The sequence below is a fragment of the Sander lucioperca genome, chromosome 8 (assembly GCF_008315115.2).
Source record: "Sander lucioperca isolate FBNREF2018 chromosome 8, SLUC_FBN_1.2, whole genome shotgun sequence".
Lineage (NCBI taxonomy): Eukaryota > Metazoa > Chordata > Actinopteri > Perciformes > Percidae > Sander > Sander lucioperca.
In genome coordinates, this window is record NC_050180.1 from 26,036,554 (window position 1) to 26,056,480 (window position 19,927).

The 19,927-nt window shown below is 46.6% G+C and overlaps 2 non-coding genes across 2 annotated transcripts; both read right to left on the reverse strand.

Annotated features, from left to right (window-relative positions):
- Positions 1-13,759: 13,759 nt before the first annotated feature.
- Positions 13,760-13,831, reverse strand: trnap-agg. The gene has a single exon. It is a non-coding gene; the product is annotated as a tRNA-Pro (tRNA).
- A 2,274-nt stretch (positions 13,832-16,105) lies between these two features.
- On the reverse strand, positions 16,106-16,177 carry trnap-agg. The gene has a single exon. It is a non-coding gene; the product is annotated as a tRNA-Pro (tRNA).
- Between the last annotated feature and the right edge of the window lie 3,750 nt (positions 16,178-19,927).

A 19,927-nucleotide genomic window follows, 5' to 3' on the forward strand; every position in this document is an offset into this window, starting at 1 on the left:
TCTTTCCATGGCTCCATTGCCAGATTCAGCTTTCTGATTACATTGTTTGGCATGGGCTCTTTCCATGGCTCCACTGCCAGATTCAGCTTTCAGATTACATTGGACGACACCATACTTTGACGCAAAACATTTAACCAGAATTCGAATTTGAATGTTTCAGTCAAAACTGACAGCAGAATCGTAATGAAAAAGCTTAGTGCGTAACTGTGACTTGATCAACTCATATAAGCTTTCTAGCAAGAATCATACCCCTAGACCAACGAGCCACGTAAAATAGAGTTTTAGCAATTTTCTATCAAGGAAATGTGGCTCCGATTTGTCACTGACTTGAAAGGCAATGGTCAAGCAGTTTGTTTGGCATGGGCTATTTCCATGGCTCCACTGCCAGATTCAGCTTTCAGATTACATTGGACAACACCATACTTTGACGCAAAACATTTAACCAAAATTGAATTTGAATATTTCAGTCAAAAGGGACAGCAGAATCGTAATGAACCTGGCTCCGATCTCTCACTGACTTGAAAGGCAATGGTCAAGTAGTTTGGTTGCATGGGCTCTTTCCATGTCTCCACTGCCAGATTCAGCTTTCTGATTACATTGTTTGGCATGGGCTCTTTCCATGGCTCCACTGCCAGGTTCAGCCTTCACTTGATAAATAAGCCACATCATTCAATCCATGCATCCTCTTCTAAGCAAAGTGGTCTCATCTGGGACCTCTCGCACCCTAAGTAATAATCATACCCCTAGACCAGCGAGCCACGAGAGGCATGTCCTGCTTGTTTGTTCCTCAAATTTTTCTGTTGATTGCAGTTGAAGCAGGTTCTGCAAAGGGGCCAAAATCCTATACTACACTTTTGCTTCATCCTAAACCTGTTAGGGGATCCCAGTGCATTCAGAGGTCAGATAGGTTGAAACGCAAATGGACTGTCGAGAGCAAAGTCTTCTTTATTGTGTATTACCCATTCTTCTACTTTTTGCATGAACAAATATGTCTTGTTACCACCATGTGGGCAGACTTGATTCTAATACCAACTCTAAATTAGGAATTTGGTATTAAATAGATTTCACCATTGGGACTCGTAAGGGATTTGAAACCCAGACCTCTCGCACCCAAAGCAAGAATCATAACCCTAGACCAACGAGCCACGTAAAATAGAGTTTTAGCAATTTTCTATCAAGGAAATGTGGCTCCGATCTGTCACTGACTTGAAAGGCAATGGTCAAGTAGTTTGTTTGGCATGGGCTCTTTCCATGGCTCCACTGCCAGATTCAGCCTTCAGATTACATTGAACGACACCATACTTTGACGCAAAACATTTAACCAAAATTCAAATTTGAATATTTCAGTGAAAAGTGACAGCAGAATCGTAATGAACCTGTCTCCGATCTGTCACTGACTTGAAAGGCAATGGTCAAGTAGTTTGGTTGCATGGGCTCTTTCCATGTCTCCACTGCCAGATTCAGCTTTCTGATTACATTGTTTGTCATGGGCTCTCTCCATGGCACCAAATCCACGAGTGCCATATTCTGCTCGTTTGTTCTTTATATGTTTCCCAGTTCTTTCTGTTGGTTGCAGTGGAAGCAGGCTCTGCATTGTCACCCAGATGCTTCACTCTACTTTTGCTTCCTCCCAATCTTGTTAGGGGAACCCAGGGCATTCCAAGGCCAGATTGGTTGAAATGCAAATCGACTGCTGAGGGCCAAGTCTTCAGTCTTCGGATTAAATCTGAAAAGGTTAATGGTTATATTGCCTAGTTTCCACCACCTGGGTGAACTTAGTTCTAATGTGGATTTTAAATGAAGGATTTGGTATTAACCAGAATTTACCCTTAAGGCTCGTCTGGGACTAAATCCGGGACATCCTAAGCGAGAATCATACCCCTAGACCAACGAGCCACGTAAAACAGCCTTTTAGCAAATTTCTATCAAGGAAATGCGGCTCCGATCTGTCACAGATTTGAAAGGCAATGGTCAAGTACTTTGTTTTGCACGGGCTCTTTCCATGGCTTCACTGACAGATTTAGCTTTCCGATAACATTGGACAACAGGAAACATTTGACACAAAACGTTGTACCAAAACTCAGACTCGATTCTGTGATAGTAAAATCGTGATGAACTTGCCACACCGATGACACTCTCTTTTGCATCCCACTTGATAAATAAGCAACATCATTCAATCCATGCATCCTCTTCTAAGCAAAGTGGTCTCATCTGGGACCTCTCGCACCCTAAGTGATAATCATACCCCTAGACCAGCAAGCCACGAGAGGCATGTCCTACTTGTTTGTTCCTCATATTTTTCTGTTGATTGCAGTTGAAGCAGGTTCTGCAAAGGGGCCCAAATCCTATACTACACTTTTGCTTCCTCCTAAACTTGTTAGGGGATCCCAGGGCATTCAGAAGTCAGATAGGTTGAAATGCAAATCGACTGCCAAGAGCAAAGTCTTCATTTTTTGGATAAAAGCAAAGAAGATAAATGGCTTCATTGCCTATTACCCGTTCTTCTACTTTTTGCATTAACAAATATGCCTTGTTTCCACCACCTTAACTGTAAGGTGGACTTTAAATTAGGGATTTGGCGACAAACGAGAGCCATACCCTGAAACGCAAATCGACCTCTGAGAGCGAAGTCTTCAGTTTTCGGATTAAATCAGAAAGGTTTAATGGCTATATTGCCCTTTACTCATTCTTCAACTTTAGAAAAGATGTAAAATAATGGATTCCAGCACAATGACCATTTCCCTACACCATTCTCAGCTGCACGTTACTTACCTGGCATTTCATCTTACTTACAAGAAGGGTTAGGAGATCCCAGGGCCTTCCAATGCCAGATAGGTTCAAATGCAAATCGACTGCTGAGACCAAAGTCTTCAGTTTTTGAATTAAATTAGAAAGAGATTATGTGTTTCATTGCCAATTCTTTTACTTTGTGCATGAGCAAATACACCTAGATTCCACCATGTGCCGACTTGTTTCTAATGCCAACTTTAAATGAGGAATTTGGTACCTCTCACACCCAAAGCGAGAATCATACCCCTAGACCAACGAGCCACGTAAAACAGCGTTTTAGCAAATTTCTATGAAGGAAATGCGGCTCCGATCTGTCACAGATTTGAAAGGCAATGGTCAAGTAGTTTGTTTGGCATGGGCTCTTTCCATGGCTCCATTGCCAGATTCACCTTTCTGATTACATTGTTTGGCATGGGCTCTTTCCATGGCTCCACTGCCAGATTCAGCTTTCAGATTACATTGGACGACACCATACTTTGACGCAAAACATTTAACCAAAATTCGAATTTGAATATTTCAGTCAAAAGTGACGGCAGAATCGTAATGAAAAAGCTTAGTGTGTAACTGTGACTTGATCAACTCATATAAGCTTTCTAGCAAGAATCATACCCCTAGACCAACGAGCCACGTAAAATAGAGTTTTAACAATTTTCCATCAAGGAAATGCTGCTCCGGTCTGTCAATGACATGAAAGGCAACGGCCAAGTTGTTTGTTTTGCACGGGCTCTTTCCATGGCTTCACTGCCAGATTTAGCTTTCCGATAACATTGGACACCTCTCCTCGAACCATCACCTTATCGTGGTGGAGAGGTTTGTGTGTCCCTATGAACCTGAGGGCTGTGTTGTCTGGAGCTTTGTGCTCCTGGTAGGTTCTCCCAAGGCAAAGTGGTCTCAGGGGAGGGGCCAGACAAAGAATGGTTCAAAAACCCTATGAAAAAACGAGGTAGAGATGGAGTGACCCTGCCCGGAGGAAGCCCGGGGCCCCCGTCTGGAGCCAGGCCCAGATGGAGGGCCCGTCAGCGAGCCCCTGGTGGCCGGGTTTGCCACGGAGCCCGGCCGGGCACAGCCCGAAATAGCTACGTGGCACCTATCTCTCCAACCCATGGGCCCACCACCTGTGGGAGGAACCGCAGGGGTCGGGTGCGCTGCCACATGGGTGGCAGTGAAGGTCAGGGGCCTCGACGGACCAGACCCGGGCGGCAGACGCTGGCTCTGGGGACGTGGAACGTCACCTCTCTGTGGGGGAAGGAGCCGGAACTTGTGCGGGAGGTGGAGCGCTACCAGTTGGATCTGGTGGGGCTTACCTCTACGCACAGTCTCGGTTCTGGAACCATACTCCTGGATAGGGGTTGGACTCTTTTCTTCTCCAGAGTTGCCCAGGGTGTGAGGCGCCGGGCGGGTGTGGGGATACTCACAAGCCCCCGGCTGAGCGCCGCTACGTTGGAGTTTACCCCGGTGGACGAGAGGGTCGCCTCCCTACGCCTGCGGGTTGTGGGGGGGGAAAACTCTGACTGTTGTTTGTGCGTATGCACCAAACAAGAGCTCGGAGTATTCGGCCTTCTTGGAGACCTTGAATGGAGTCCTGTATGGGGCTCCAGTAGGGGACTCCATAGTTCTGCTGGGGGACTTCAACGCGCACGTGGGAAATGATGGAGACACATGGAGAGGCGTGATTGGGAGGAACAGCCTCCCTGATCTAAACCAGAGTGGTTGTTTGTTGTTGGACTTCTGTGCTAGTCATGGATTGTCTATAACGAACACCATGTTCGAACATAGGGATGCTCATAAGTTTACTTGGTACCAGAGCACCCTAGGCCAAAGGTCAATGATCGATTTTATAATCGTTTCATCTGATCTGAGGCCGTATGTTTTGGACACTCGGGTGAAGAGAGGGGCAGAGCTTTCAACTGATCACCATCTGGTGGTGAGTTGGGTCAGAGGGTGGGGGAAGACTCTGGACAGACCTGGTAAGCCCAAACGGGTAGTGCGGGTAAATTGGGAACGTCTGGAGGAGGCCCCTGTCCGACAGACTTTCAACTCACACCTCCGGCGGAGCTTTTCGTGCATCCCTGTGGAGGCTGGGGGCATTGAACCCGAGTGGACAATGCGGCGGGGAGCTGTGGTCTTAGGGTCTTAGGTGCCTCAAGGGGCGGTAACCCACGAACACCGTGGTGGACACCGGTGGTCAGGGAAGCCGTCCGACTGAAGAAGGAGTCTTTCCGGGATATGTTATCCCAGAGGACTCCGGAGGCAGTTGCAAGGTACCGAAGGGCCCGAAGGGCTGCAGCCTCTGCCGTGAAAGAGACAAAGCAGCGGGTGTGGGAGTAGTTCGGAGAAGACATGGAGAAGGACTTTCGGTCGGCACCAAGGTGCTTCTGGAAAACCGTTCGCCACCTCAGGAGGGGAAAGCGGGGAACCATCCAAGCTGTGTACAGTAAGGATGGGACGCTGTTGACCTCAACTGAGGAGGTAATAGGGCGGTGGAAGGAGCACTTTGAGGAACTCCTAAATCCGACTAATACGCCCTCTATGGTAGAGGCAGAGCTGGAGGATGATGGGGGATTGTCGTCAATTTCCCTGGTGGAAGTTGCTGAGGTAGTTAAATAACTCCACAGTGGCAAAGCCCCAGGGATTGATGAGATCCGTCCAGAAATGCTTAAAGCTCTGGGTGTGGAGGGGTTGTCTTGGCTGACACGCCTCTTCAACATTGCGTGGAAGTCGGGGACGGTGCCTAAGGAGTGGCAGACCGGGGTGGTGGTTCCCCTTTTCAAAAAGGGGGACCAGAGGGTGTGTGCCAATTACAGGGGTATCACACTTCTCAGCCTCCCCGGTAAAGTCTACTCCAAGGTGCTGGAAAGGAGGGTTCGGTCGATAGTCGAACCTCAGGTTGAAGAGGAACAATGCGGATTCCGTCCTGGTCGTGGAACAACGGACCAGATCTTTACTCTCGCAAGGATCCTGGAGGGAGCCTGGGAGTATGCCCAACCGGTCTACATGTGCTTTGTGGATCTGGAGAAGGCGTATGACCGGGTCCCCTGGGAGATACTGTGGGAGGTGCTGCGGGAGTATGGGGTGAGGGGGTCCCTTCTCAGGGCCATCCAATCTCTGTACGACCAAAGCGAGAGCTGTGTCCGGGTTCTCGGCAGTAAGTCGGACTCGTTTCAGGTGAGAGTTGGCCTCTGGATATCGAGGCGTAGTCGGGGTGGAGAGGGGTTGCAGTTTGATGAGCTGGGGATCTCATCGCTGCTTTTTGCGGATGATGTGGTCCTGATGGCATCGTCGGCCTGTGACCTTCAGCACTCACTGGATCGGTTCGCAGCCGAGTGTGAAGCGGCTGGGATGAGGATCAGCACCTCTAAATCTGAGGCCATGGTTCTCAGCAGGAAACCGATGGGGTGCCTTCTCCAGGTAGGGAATGAGTCTTTACCCCAAGTGAAGGAGTTCAAGTACCTTGGGGTATTGTTCGCGAGTGAGGGGACAATGGAGCGGGAGATTGGTCGGAGAATCGGCGCAGCGGGTGCGGTATTACACTCAATGTATCGCACCGTTGTGACGAAAAGAGAGCTGAGCCAGAAGGCAAAGCTCTCAATCTACCGGTCAGTTTTCGTTCCCACCCTCACCTATGGTCATGAAGGCTGGGTCATGACCGAAAGAACGAGATCCAGGGTACAAGCGGCCGAAATGGGTTTCCTCAGGAGGGTGGCTGGCGTCTCCCTTAGAGATAGGGTGAGAAGCTCAGTCATCCGTGAGGAGCTCGGAGTAGAGCCGCTGCTCCTTCGCGTCGAAAGGAGCCAGTTGAGGTGGTTCGGGCATCTGGTAAGGACGCCCCCTGGGCGCCTCCCTAGGGAGGTGTTCCAGGCACGTCCAGCTGGGAGGAGGCCTCGGGGAAGACCCAGGACTAGGTGGAGAGATTATATCTCCAACCTGGCCTGGGAACGCCTCGGGATCCCCCAGTCGGAGCTGGTTAATGTGGCTCGGGAAAGGGAAGTTTGGGGTCCCCTGCTGGAGCTGCTACCCCCCACGACCCGTTACCGGATAAGCGGAAGAAGATGGATGGATGGATANCAGGGCCCCTCTCTTTAGCCTGCCTCTCTTAGTTATGCTATTATAACTCTAGACTGCTGTGGGAAGCTCCTTCCAAGGACACAATGAGCCGCTCCCTCTTCTCTCTTTTCACTTGTCTCCTTTTGTGTGCATCTTAGTCCCAGAAATGCCTGTTACTAACCTAGCTCTGGGGAGTTTTCTCCCCGGAGTCCCTTTGCTTCTTCTTCACCCAGAACATCGCCTTGGAATTGGGTGGCACCTACACCGGGGTCCTGGGTGCAGCTGACGCTATGGACTTACTACACCCTGCTACGCTCTGCGTTTCCCCGCAGTGTCCGACTGCGTCCTGCCGCGTCCAACCGCGTCCACCCAGGCTGCTGTGCCACACTACACCCCGTAACGCCCTGCTGTGCCCTACTATGACATGAACTACTATGACTACCATTGTGATCACTGCTTCACTATCTTTATTATGACTATTATTGCCACCATTCACCACTCCCCCAACTGGTGCCGTCAGACACCGCCCACCAAGAGTCTGGGTCTGCCGAGGTTTCTTCCTAAAAGGGAGTTTTTCCTTGCCACTGTCGCAATAGCTACTGCTAATGCTTGCTATTGAGGCAACCACTGTAATAGTTGGGGCTTCGTAAAGTACAGAGTCTTCGGGCCAAGTCTTCAGTTTTCGGATTAAATCTGAAGAGGTTAATAGTTATATTGCCTAGTTTCCACCACCTGGGTGAACTTAGTTCTAATGTGGATTTTAAATTAAGGATTTGGTTTTAAACAGAATTTACCCTTAAGGCTCGTCTGGGACTAAATCCAGGACATCCTAAGCGAGAATCATACCCCTAGTCCAGCAAGCCACGTAAAACAATGTTTTAACAATTTTCCATCAAGGAAATGCCGCTCCGGTCTGTCACTGACTTGAAAGGCAATGGTCAAGTAGTTTGGTTGCATGGGCTCTTTCCATGTCTCCACTGCCAGATTCAGCTTTCTGATTACATTGTTTGGCATGGGCTCTTTCCATGGCTCCACTGCCAGATTCAGCTTTCTGATTACATTGACCATTTGCCCTTAGAAATGGTCCGGGAATTGAAGCCGGGACCTCTTGCACCCAAAGCGAGAATCATACCCCTAGACACTCTCTTTTGCATCCCACTTGATAAATAAGCCACATCTTTCAATACATGCATCCTCTTCTAAGCAAAGTGGTCTCATCTGGGACCTCTCGCACACTAAGTAATAATCCTACCCCTAGACCAGCGAGCCACGAGAGGCATGTCCTGCTTGTTTGTTCCTCATATTTTTCTGTTGATTGCAGTTGATGCAGGTTCTGCAAAGGGGCCAAAATACTATACTACACTTTTGCTTCCTCCTAAACCTATTATGGGATCCCAGGGCATTCAGAGGTCAGATAGGTTGAAACGCCAATCGACTGCCGAGAGCAAAGTCTTCTTCATTGCGTATTACCCATTCTTCTACTTGTTGCATGAACAAATATGCAGACTTGATTCTAATGCCAATTTTAAATTAAGGATTTGGTATTAAACAGAATTTACCCTTAAGGCTCGTCTGGGACTAAATCCAGGACATCCTAAGCGAGAATCATACCCCTAGTCCAACAAGCCACGTAAAACAATGTTTTAACAATTTTCCATCAAGGAAATGCCGCTCCGGTCTGTCACTGGCTTGAAAGGCAATGGTCAAGTAGTTTGGTTGCATGGGCTCTTTCCATGTCTCCACTGCCAGATTCAGCTTTCTGATTACATTGTTTGGCATGGGCTCTTTCCATGGCTCCACTGCCAGATTCAGCTTTCTGATTACATTGACCATTTGCCCTTAGAAATGGTCCGGGAATTGAAGCCGGGACCTCTCGCACCCAAAGCGAGAATCATACCCCTAGACACTCTCTTTTGCATCCCACTTGATAAATAAGCCACATCTTTCAATCCATGCATCCTCTTCTAAGCAAAGTGGTCTCATCTGGGACCTCTCGCACACTAAGTAATAATCCTACCCCTAGACCAGCGAGCCACGAGAGGCATGTCCTGCTTGTTTGTTCCTCATATTTTTCTGTTGATTGCAGTTGAAGCAGGTTCTGCAAAGGGGCCAAAATACTATACTACACTTTTGCTTCCTCCTAAACCTATTATGGGATCCCAGGGCATTCATTTCCGACCTCTATCAAACGCATCGTGGTCCATTGTGGACATAACGACATGTCCACTCGGATTCAGGAGTGTGAGCGCACAAGGCGAGACTTTACCACTCTCATTGAGGCTTTAAAAAGCACTGGGAAGTCGGTTTTTATTTCGGGCCCACTTCCATCTCTAGGTCGCGGATCAGGCCTCTTTAGCAGACTACTCTCCCTTAACACCTGGCTCCAGCTCACATGCAGTATTCACAGGATAGGTTTTATTGACAACTTCAATCTGTTTTGGGAACGTGGCTCCCTGTTCAGCAGGGATGGGATTCATCCCAATACACGCGGTACCCAGATGCTACGTGGAAATTTGCACCACGCCCTGCATACCCAGACCTCTGATTGACTGTTTACATCCCGTAAACACTCCCACAAGCACACTGACCAGACACACTCTCCCAAAGTCAATAATCAGAGATACAGCGCTACACGCCCCTCTGTGCTCCCTTCAGAGCAATCACCCATTCATAATCCCATAACCACCGTGTCTGTCCCCCGACTGAGACCGTTTAAACCAAACGCTAACAAAAGAGGTGCTATACTAAACAACCTAATTGGAATTAAAACAACCACTGCAACGATAGAACAGAATAGGAAAATCAAATGTGGACTATTAAATATTAGATCTCTGTCATCGAAAGCATTATTGGTAAACAAATTGATATCAGATAACCACATTGATTTATTCTGCCTCACCGAAACCTGGCTGGGCCATGACGAATATGTTAGTTTAAACGAAGCCACTCCTCCCAGTCATAATAATACCCCAATTCCACGAGGCTCAATCCGAGGAGGGGGAGTTGCAGCCATATTTGACTCGAGCCTGTTAATTAATCCTAAACCTAAACTAAATTATAACTCGTTTGAAAGCCTTGTTCTTAATCTTCAACACCCAACATGGAAAACAGTACAGCCAATTATATTCGTTGTTGTTTACCAAGCACCAGGTCCATATTCTGAGTTTTTATCTGAATTCTCAGAGTTTTTATCATGCGTAGTCCTTCAATCAGACAAAGTACTTATTGTAGGTGATTTTAATATCCATGTGGACATTGAGAGCAATAGCCTTAGTACTGCTTTCAATTCACTGCTAGATTCTATTGGTTTCAGTCAGAGGGTGCATAAGGCCACGCACTGTTTTAACCACACCCTCGACCTTGTGCTAGAATATGGCATCAAAATTGACGATTTAATAGTATTTCCGCAGAATCCTTTATTATCAGACCATTTTTTAATAACTTTCGAATTCCTACTACCAGACTATACGAAATTAAATAAAAGTTTCTACACTAGATGCTTATCTGACAGTGCTATAGCTAAATTTAAGGAAGCTATTCCAACAGCACTTAACTCAATGTCATGCCTTAATATAACAGAGGACTGTTATGTTAACTCTAGTCCCTCCCAACTTGATAACTTTGTAGACGCTGCTACGGCCTGCCTACGGACTACTTTAGACTCGGTTGCTCCTCTCAAAAAGAAGATGATGAAGGAAAGGAAACTAGCACCTTGGTATAACTCCCAAACTCGCAAATTAAAACAAATCTCACGAAAACTTGAAAGTAAATGGCGTTCCACCAAACTGGAAGAATCTCGTGTGGATTGGCAAGATAGTCTAAAAAATTATAGGAGGGCCCTCAGAAATGCCAGATCAGACTATTACTCAATACTAATAGAAGAAAATAAGAACAACCCAAGGTTTCTTTTCAGCACTGTAGCCAGGCTGACAGATAGTCACAGCTCTATTGAGCCATCTATTCCTATAGCTCTGAGCAGTGATGACTTCATGACCTTTTTTAATGATAAAATTATAACAATTAGAGAAAAAATTCATCACCTTCTGCCCACAGCTTCCAACGACTCACCATTGGGCGCAGGAGGGCTAGAGAGAACGATAAGACCTGATACTTATTTAGACGGCTTTTATCCTTTAGACCTCCAACAATTAATGTTAAGGGTCTCTTCAGCTAAGCCAACTACCTGTCTCTTAGACCCCATTCCAACGAAGCTACTTAAAGAAGCACTACCCGTGGTCAACACCACATTACTAGATACGATCAATATGTCCTTATTAACGGGTCACGTACCGCAGTCTTTTAAAGTAGCTGTGATAAAACCTATTCTGAAAAAACCCACCCTCGACCCTGAGGTCTTAGCCAACTATAGACCTATATCTAACCTCCCGTTTCTCTCCAAAATCCTTGAGAAGGTAGTCGCTAATCAATTGTGTGACTTTCTGCATAGAAATAGTCTATTTGAAGACTTTCAGTCAGGATTTAGAATGCATCATAGCACAGAGACGGCACTGGTGAAAATCACTAACGACCTTCTAACTGCTGCTGACAAAGGACTTGTCTCCGTACTTGTCTTATTAGATCTTAGTGCTGCATTCGACACTATTGACCATACCATCCTCTTACAGAGACTGGAACATTTAGTTGGCATTAAAGGAATCGCACTAAGCTGGTTTAAGTCCTATTTTTCTGAGCGATCCCAATTTGTTAATATTAACGATAAACCATCCAAATACGCTAAAGTTAGCCATGGCGTTCCTCAAGGCTCAGTGCTTGGACCAATTCTATTCTCTTTATATATGCTTCCTCTAGGCAATATTATTAGGAAACACTCAATTAACTTTCACTGTTACGCAGACGACACCCAATTATATCTGTCAATTAAGCCAGACGAAAGCGGTCAGTTAGCTAAACTTCAAGCGTGCATTAAAGATATAAAATCCTGGATGACCCACAATTTTCTGATGTTGAACTCAAACAAAACGGAAGTTATTGTGCTGGGACCCAAGCACCACCGAACTTCATTATCTAAATATATAGCTACCCTAGATGGTATTGCCCTGGCCTCCAGCACTACTGTCAGAAATCTAGGAGTCATTTTTGACCAGGATCTATCCTTTAACGCCCACTTAAAACAAACCTCAAGAACAGCCTTTTTCCATCTTCGTAACATTGCCAAAATCAGGAACATCCTGTCTCAAAACGATGCTGAAAAACTAGTCCATGCATTCGTAACTTCCCGGCTGGACTACTGTAATTCTTTACTATCAGGCTGCTCAAATAAGTCCCTCAAGACCCTCCAGCTGATCCAGAATGCTGCAGCACGTTCTGACAAGAACTAACAAAAGAGATCACATTTCTCCTGTATTAGCTTCTCTGCATTGGCTTCCTGTAAAATCCAGGATTGAATTTAAAATCCTTCTCCTGACCTACAAAGCACTAAATGGTCAAGCACCATCATACATAGAAGAGCTTTTAGTACCTTATTGTCCCACTAGAGCACTGCGCTCCCAGAACTCAGAGCTACTTGTGGTTCCTAGAGTCTCTAAAAGTAGAATGGGAGCCAGAGCCTTCAGCTACCAGGCTCCTCTCCTGTGGAACCAGCTCCCAACTTGGGTTCGGGGGGCTGACACCGTCGCCACATTTAAGAATAAACTGAAAACCATCATCTTTGATAAAGCTTATAGTTAGGGAGTGAGGAGTTGCAGCATAGTAGAGTAGAGTAGAGGGAGGCAGGAAGTACAAGCCCGTTCCGGCAGGGGAGAGTACGAGCCCGGTCCAGGGCCCCTCTCTTTAGCCTGCCTCTCTTAGTTATGCTATTATAACTCTAGACTGCTGTGGGAAGCTCCTTCCAAGGACACAATGAGCCGCTCCCTCTTCTCTCTTTTCACTTGTCTCCTTTTGTGTGCATCTTAGTCCCAGAAATGCCTGTTACTAACCTAGCTCTGGGGAGTTTTCTCCCCGGAGTCCCTTTGCTTCTTCTTCACCCAGAACATCGCCTTGGAATTGGGTGGCACCTACACCGGGGTCCTGGGTGCAGCTGACGCTATGGACTTACTACACCCTGCTACGCTCTGCGTTTCCCCGCAGTGTCCGACTGCGTCCTGCCGCGTCCAACCGCGTCCACCCAGGCTGCTGTGCCACACTACACCCCGTAACGCCCTGCTGTGCCCTACTATGACATGAACTACTATGACTACCATTGTGATCACTGCTTCACTATCTTTATTATGACTATTATTGCCACCATTCACCACTCCCCCAACTGGTGCCGTCAGACACCGCCCACCAAGAGTCTGGGTCTGCCGAGGTTTCTTCCTAAAAGGGAGTTTTTCCTTGCCACTGTCGCAATAGCTACTGCTAATGCTTGCTATTGAGGCAACCACTGTAATAGTTGGGGCTTCGTAAAGTACAGAGTTTGGTCTAGACCTACTCTATCTGTAAAGTGTCTCGAGATATCTCTTGTTATGATTTGATACTATAAATAAAATTGAATTGAATTGAATTGAATTTTGCATCCCACTTGATAAATAAGCCACATCTTTCAATACATGCATCCTCTTCTAAGCAAAGTGGTCTCATCTGGGACCTCTCGCACACTAAGTAATAATCCTACCCCTAGACCAGCGAGCCACGAGAGGCATGTCCTGCTTGTTTGTTCCTCATATTTTTCTGTTGATTGCAGTTGAAGCAGGTTCTGCAAAGGGGCCAAAATACTATACTACACTTTTGCTTCCTCTTAAACCTATTATGGGATCCCAGGGCATTCAGAGGTCAGATAGGTTGAAACGCCAATCGACTGCCGAGAGCAAAGTCTTCTTCATTGCGTATTACCCATTCTTCTACTTTTTGCATGAACAAATATGCAGACTTGATTCTAATGCCAATTTTAAATTAGGAATTTGGTATTAAACAGATTTCAACATTGGGGCTCGTCCGGGATTTGAACCCGGGACCTCTCGCACCCTAAGCGAGAATCATACCCCTAGACCAACGAGCCACATAAAATAGTGTTTTAGCAATTTTCTATCAAGGAAATGTGGCTCCGATCTGTCACTGGCTTGAAAGGCAATGGTCAAGTAGTTTGGTTGTCATGGGCTCTTTCCATGGCACCAAATCCACGAGTGCCATATCCTGCTCGTTTGTTCCTTATATGTTTCCCAGTTCTTTCTGTTGGTTGCAGTGGAAGCAGGCTCTGCATTGTCACCCAGATGCTTCACTCCACTTTTGCTTCCTCCCAATCTTGTTAGGGGAACCCAGGGCATTCCAAGGCCAGATAGGTTGAAATGCAAATCGACTGCTGAGGGCCAAGTCTTCAGTTTTCGGATTAAATCTGAAGAGGTTAATAGTTATATTGCCTAGTTTCCACCACCTGGGTGAACTTAGTTATAATGTGGAATTTAAATTAAGGATTTGGTATTAAACAGAATTTACCCTTAAGGCTCGTCTGGGACTAAATCCAGGACATCCTAAGCGAGAATCATACCCCTAGACCAACGAGCCACGTAAAACAATGTTTTAACAATTTTCCATCAAGGAAATGCCGCTCCGGTCTGTCACTGGCTTGAAAGGCAATGGTCAAGTAGTTTGGTTGCATGGGCTCTTTCCATGTCTCCACTGCCAGATTCAGCTTTCTGATTACATTGTTTGGCATGGGCTCTTTCCATGGCTCCACTGCCAGATTCAGCTTTCAGATTACATTGACCATTTGCCCTTAGAAATGGTCCGGGAATTGAAGCCGGGACCTCTCGCACCCAAAGCGAGAATCATACCCCTAGACACTCTCTTTTGCATCCCACTTGATAAATAAGCCACATCTTTCAATCCATGCATCCTCTTCTAAGCAAAGTGGTCTCATCTGGGACCTTTCGCACCCTAAGTGATAATCATACCCCTAGACCAGCGAACCACGAGAGGCATGTCCTGCTTGTTTGTTCCTCATATTTTTCTGTTGATTGCAGTTGAAGCAGGTTCTGCAAAGGGGCCAAAATCCTATACTACACTTTTGCTTCCTCCTAAACCTATTAGGGGATCACAGGGCATTCAGAGGTCAGATAGGTTGAAACGCAAATGGAATGTCGAGAGCAAAGTCTTCTTTAATGCGTATTACCCATTCTTCTACTTTTTGCATGAACAAATATGTCTTGTTACCACCATGTGGGCAGACTTGATTCTAATGCCAACTCTAAATTAGGAATTAAACAGATTTTACCATTGGGGCTCGTCCGGGATTTGAATCCGGGACCTCTCCCACCCAAAGCGAGAATCATACCCCTAGACACTCTGTTTTTCATCCCACTTGTTAAATAAGCCACATCTTTCAATCCATGCATCCTCTTCTAAGCAAAGTAGTCTCATCTGGGACCTTTTGCACCCAAAGCGAGAATCATACCCTTAGACCAACGAGCAACATAATACAGTGTTTTAGCAAATTTCTATCAAGGAAAAGCGGCTCCCATCTGTCACTGACTTGAAAGGCAATGGCCAAGTAGTTTGTTTGGCATGGGCTCTTTCCATGGCTCCCCTGCCAGAGTCAGCCTTCAGATTACATTGTTTGGCATGGGCTCTTTCCATGGCTCCACTGCCAGATTCAGCCTTCAGATAACATTGGACGACACCATACTTTGACGCAAAACATTTAACCAAAATTCGTATTTGAATATTTCAGTCAAAAGTGACAGCAGAATCGTAATGAACCTGGCTCCGATCTGTCACTGACTTGAAAGGCAATGGTCAAGTAGTTTGGTTGCATGGGCTCTTTCCATGTCTCCACTGCCAGATTCAGCTTTCTGATTACATTGTTTGGCATGGGCTCTTTCCATGGCTCCACTGCCAGGTTCAGCCTTCACTTGATAAATAAGCCACATCATTCAATCCATGCATCCTCTTCTAAGCAAAGTGGTCTCATCTGGGACCTCTCGCACCCTAAGTAATAATCATACCCCTAGACCAGCGAGCCACGAGAGGCATGTCCTGCTTGTTTGTTCCTCATATTTTTCTGTTGATTGCAGTTGAAGCAGGTTCTGCAAAGGGGCCAAAATCCTATACTACACTTTTGCTTCCTCCTAAACCTATTAGGGGATCCCAGGGCATTCAGAGGTCAGATAGGTTGAAACGCAAATCGACTGCCGAGAGCAAAGTCTTCTTCATTGCGTATTACCCATTCTTCTACTTTTTGCATGAACAAATATGCCTTGTTACCACCATGTGGGCAGACTTGATTCTAATGCCAATTTTAAATTAGGAATTTGGTATTAAACAGATTTCACCATTGGGGCTCGTCCGGGATTTGAACCCGGGACCTCTCGCACCCTAAGCAAGAATCATACCCCTAGACCAACGAGCCACATAAGGTAGTGTTTTAGCAATTTTCTATCAAGGAAATGTGGCTCCGATCTGTCACTGGCTTGAAAGGCAATGGTCAAGTAGTTTGGTTGTCATGGGCTCTTTCCATGGCACCAAATCCACGAGTGCCATATCCTGCTCGTTTGTTCCTTATATGTTTCCCAGTTCTTTCTGTTGGTTGCAGTGGAAGCAGGCTCTGCATTGTCACCCAGATGCTTCACTCCACTTTTGCTTCCTCCCAATCTTGTTAGGGGAACCCAGGGCATTCCAAGGCCAGATAGGTTGAAATGCAAATCAACTGCTGAGGGCCAAGTCTTCAGTTTTCGGATTAAATCTGAAGAGGTTAATAGTTATATTGCCTAGTTTCCACCACCTGGGTGAACTTAGTTCTAATGTGGATTTTAAATTAAGGATTTGGTATTAAACAGAATTTACCCTTAAGGCTCATCTGGGACTAAATCCAGGACATCCTAAGCGAGAATCATACCCCTAGTCCAACAAGCCAACAATTTTCCATCAAGGAAATGCCGCTCCGGTCTGTCACTGACTTGAAAGGCAATGTTCAAGTAGTTTGGTTGCATGGGCTCTTTCCATGTCTCCACTGCCAGATTCAGCTTTCTGATTACATTGTTTGGCATGGGCTCTTTCCATGGCTCCACTGCCAGATTCAGCTTTCTGATTACATTGCCCATTTGCCCTTAGGGATCGTCCGGGAATTGAAGCCTGTGGACTGTCGAGAGCAAAGTCTTCTTTATTGCGTATTACCCATTCTTCTACTTTTTACATGAACAAATATGTCTTGTTACCACCATGTGGGCAGACTTGATTCTAATGCCAACTCTAAATTAGGAATTAAACAGATTTTACCATTGGGGCTCGTCCGGGATTTGAATCCGGGACCTCTCCCACCCAAAGCGAGAATCATACCCCTAGACACTCTGTTTTTCATCCCACTTGATAAATAAGCCACATCTTTCAATCCATGCATCCTATTCTAAGCAAAGTAGTCTCATCTGGGACATTTTGCACCCAAAGCGAGAATCATACCCCTAGACCAACGAGCAACATAAAACAGTGTTTTAGCAAATATCTATCAAGGAAAAGCGGCTCCCATCTGTCACTGACTTGAAAGGCAATGGTCAAGTAGTTTGGTTGCATGGGCTCTTTCCATGTCTCCACTGCCAGATTCAGCTTTCTGATTACATTGTTTGGCATGGGCTCTTTCCATGGCTCCACTGCCAGGTTCAGCCTTCACTTGATAAATAAGCCACATCATTCAATCCATGCATCCTCTTCTAAGCAAAGTGGTCTCATCTGGGACCTTTCGCACCCTAAGTAATAATAATACCCCTAGACCAGCGAGCCACGACAGGCATGTTAGGGGATCCCAGGGTATTCAGAGGTCAGATAGGTTGAAACGGTTGAAACGCAAATCGACTGCCGAGAGCAAAGTCTTCTTCATTGCGTATTACCCATTCTTCTACTTTTTGCATGAACAAATATGCCTTGTTACCACCATGTGGGCAGATTTGATTCTAATGCCAATTTTAAATTAGGAGTTTGGTATTGAACAGATTTCACCATTGGGGTTCGTCACCCTAAGCGAGAATCATACCCCTAGACCAACGAGCCACATAAAATAGTGTTTTAGCAATTTTCTATCAAGGAAATGTGGCTCCGATCTGTCATTGGCTTGAAAGGCAATGGTCAAGTAGTTTGGTTGTCATGGGCTCTTTCCATGGCACCAAATCCACGAGTGCCATATCCTGCTCGTTTGTTCCTTATATGTTTCCCAGTTCTTTCTGTTGGTGGCAGTGGAAGCAGGCTCTGCATTGTCACCCAGATGCTTCACTCCACTTTTGCTTCCTCCCAATCTTGTTAGGGGAACCCAGGGCATTCCAAGGCCAGATAGGTTGAAATGCAAATTGACTGCTGAGGGCCAAGTCTTCAGTTTTCGGATTAAATCTGAAGAGGTTAATAGTTATATTGCCTAGTTTCCACCACCTGGGTGAACTTAGTTCTAATGTGGATTTTAAATTAAGGATTTGGTATTAAACAGAATTTACCCTTAAGGCTCGTCTGGGACTAAATACAGGACATCCTAAGCGAGAATCATACCCCTAGTCCAACAAGCCACGTAAAACAATGATTTAACAATTTTCCATCAAGGAAATGCCGCTCCGGTCTGTCACTGACTTGAAAGGCAATGGTCAAGTAGTTTGGTTGCATGGGCTCTTTCCATGTCTCCACAGCCAGATTCAGCTTTCTGATTACATTGGTTGGTATGGGCTCTTTCCATGGCTCCACTGCCAGGTTCAGCCTTCACTTGATAAATAAGCCACATCATTCAATCCATGCATCCTCTTCTAAGCAAAGTGGTCTCATCTGGGACCTCTCGCACCCTAAGTAATAATCACACCCCTAGACCAGCGAGCCACGAGAGGCATGTCCTGCTTGTTTGTTCCTCATATTTTTCTGTTGATTGCAGTTGAAGCAGGTTCTGCAAAGGGGCCAAAATCCTATACTACACTTTTGCTTCCTCCTAAACCTATTATGGGATCCCAGGGCATTCAGAGGTCAGATAGGTTGAAACGCAAATCGACTGCCGAGAGCAAAGTCTTCTTCATTGCGTATTACCCATTCTTCTACTTTTTGCATGAACAAATATGCCTTGTTACCACCATGTGGGCAGACTTGATTCTAATGCCAATTTTAAATTAGGGATTCGGTATTACACAGATTTCACCATTGGGGCTCGTCTGGGATTTGAACCCGGGACCTTTCGCACCCTAAGCGAGAATCATACCTCTAGACCAACGAGGAACAAAAAATAGTGTTTTACGCCCTTGTGCTCTGGCGAGAGCTCAGGCCCCAGTGGATGCGCGGCAAGCTCTACAGGAGGCGCGTGTTCCTGGAGCAGCTGGGCAGGGCGCTCCTGACTCCGCTCATCGAGAGACGCTCGCGTCTCCCTCGCACGGAAGCGTCCGCCGCGCTTGTCACAGCCTTGACGAACAGGGCCGCGGCCGCTCGAGAGCACGGAGAGGGTGGTGACAACGACGACGACGACGATGTGGAACCGACCGCGCCCAGAGTGGCCAGCAAGAGGAAGAGGTGTCAGCTCTGTCCAAAGACAAAGGACCGCAAGACATACACCGCGTGCGGGGCCTGCAAGAGATACATCTGCGGGAGATGCACGCGGCTCAACTGCGCGGAATGTGTGTGCGGACTGTAGCCTCTTGGCTCGGAATCCGCCGGTTTGGGCTTGGGCTTTGCTCTGCACAACAACGAGCAGACAAACACAACAACAACGACGACGACGACGACGACAACGACGACGACAACACCCGTTGTCTCGCTCGTGCTTTAGACCGTGTCGACCTGGAATCGCCTACGGCCTGACACTGAACACCACGAGAGACGAGCGACGTCAACCCACACACAGTGTGTGCTATTGAGATGTGAACAGGTGCAACAAAGTGACATGAACAACACTGTTGAAAATCTTTTGAATAAAAACCCTTTGGCATGTGTCTGCTGTGTGAGATGTGAGATGATGTTACGCACGCACACGCACGCACACACACACACACACACACGAAAGGGTCCGGGGACCCGAAGCACAACGCCAGGGTAGTAGGACAGTACATAAACTAAACAAGTCCCCATGACATGAAGGACAACACAAGGGTTAAGTCTCAAGTCATAAATATAAAGTCAAAGTCACGTCGAGTCTTTTATGAATGTTTATAAA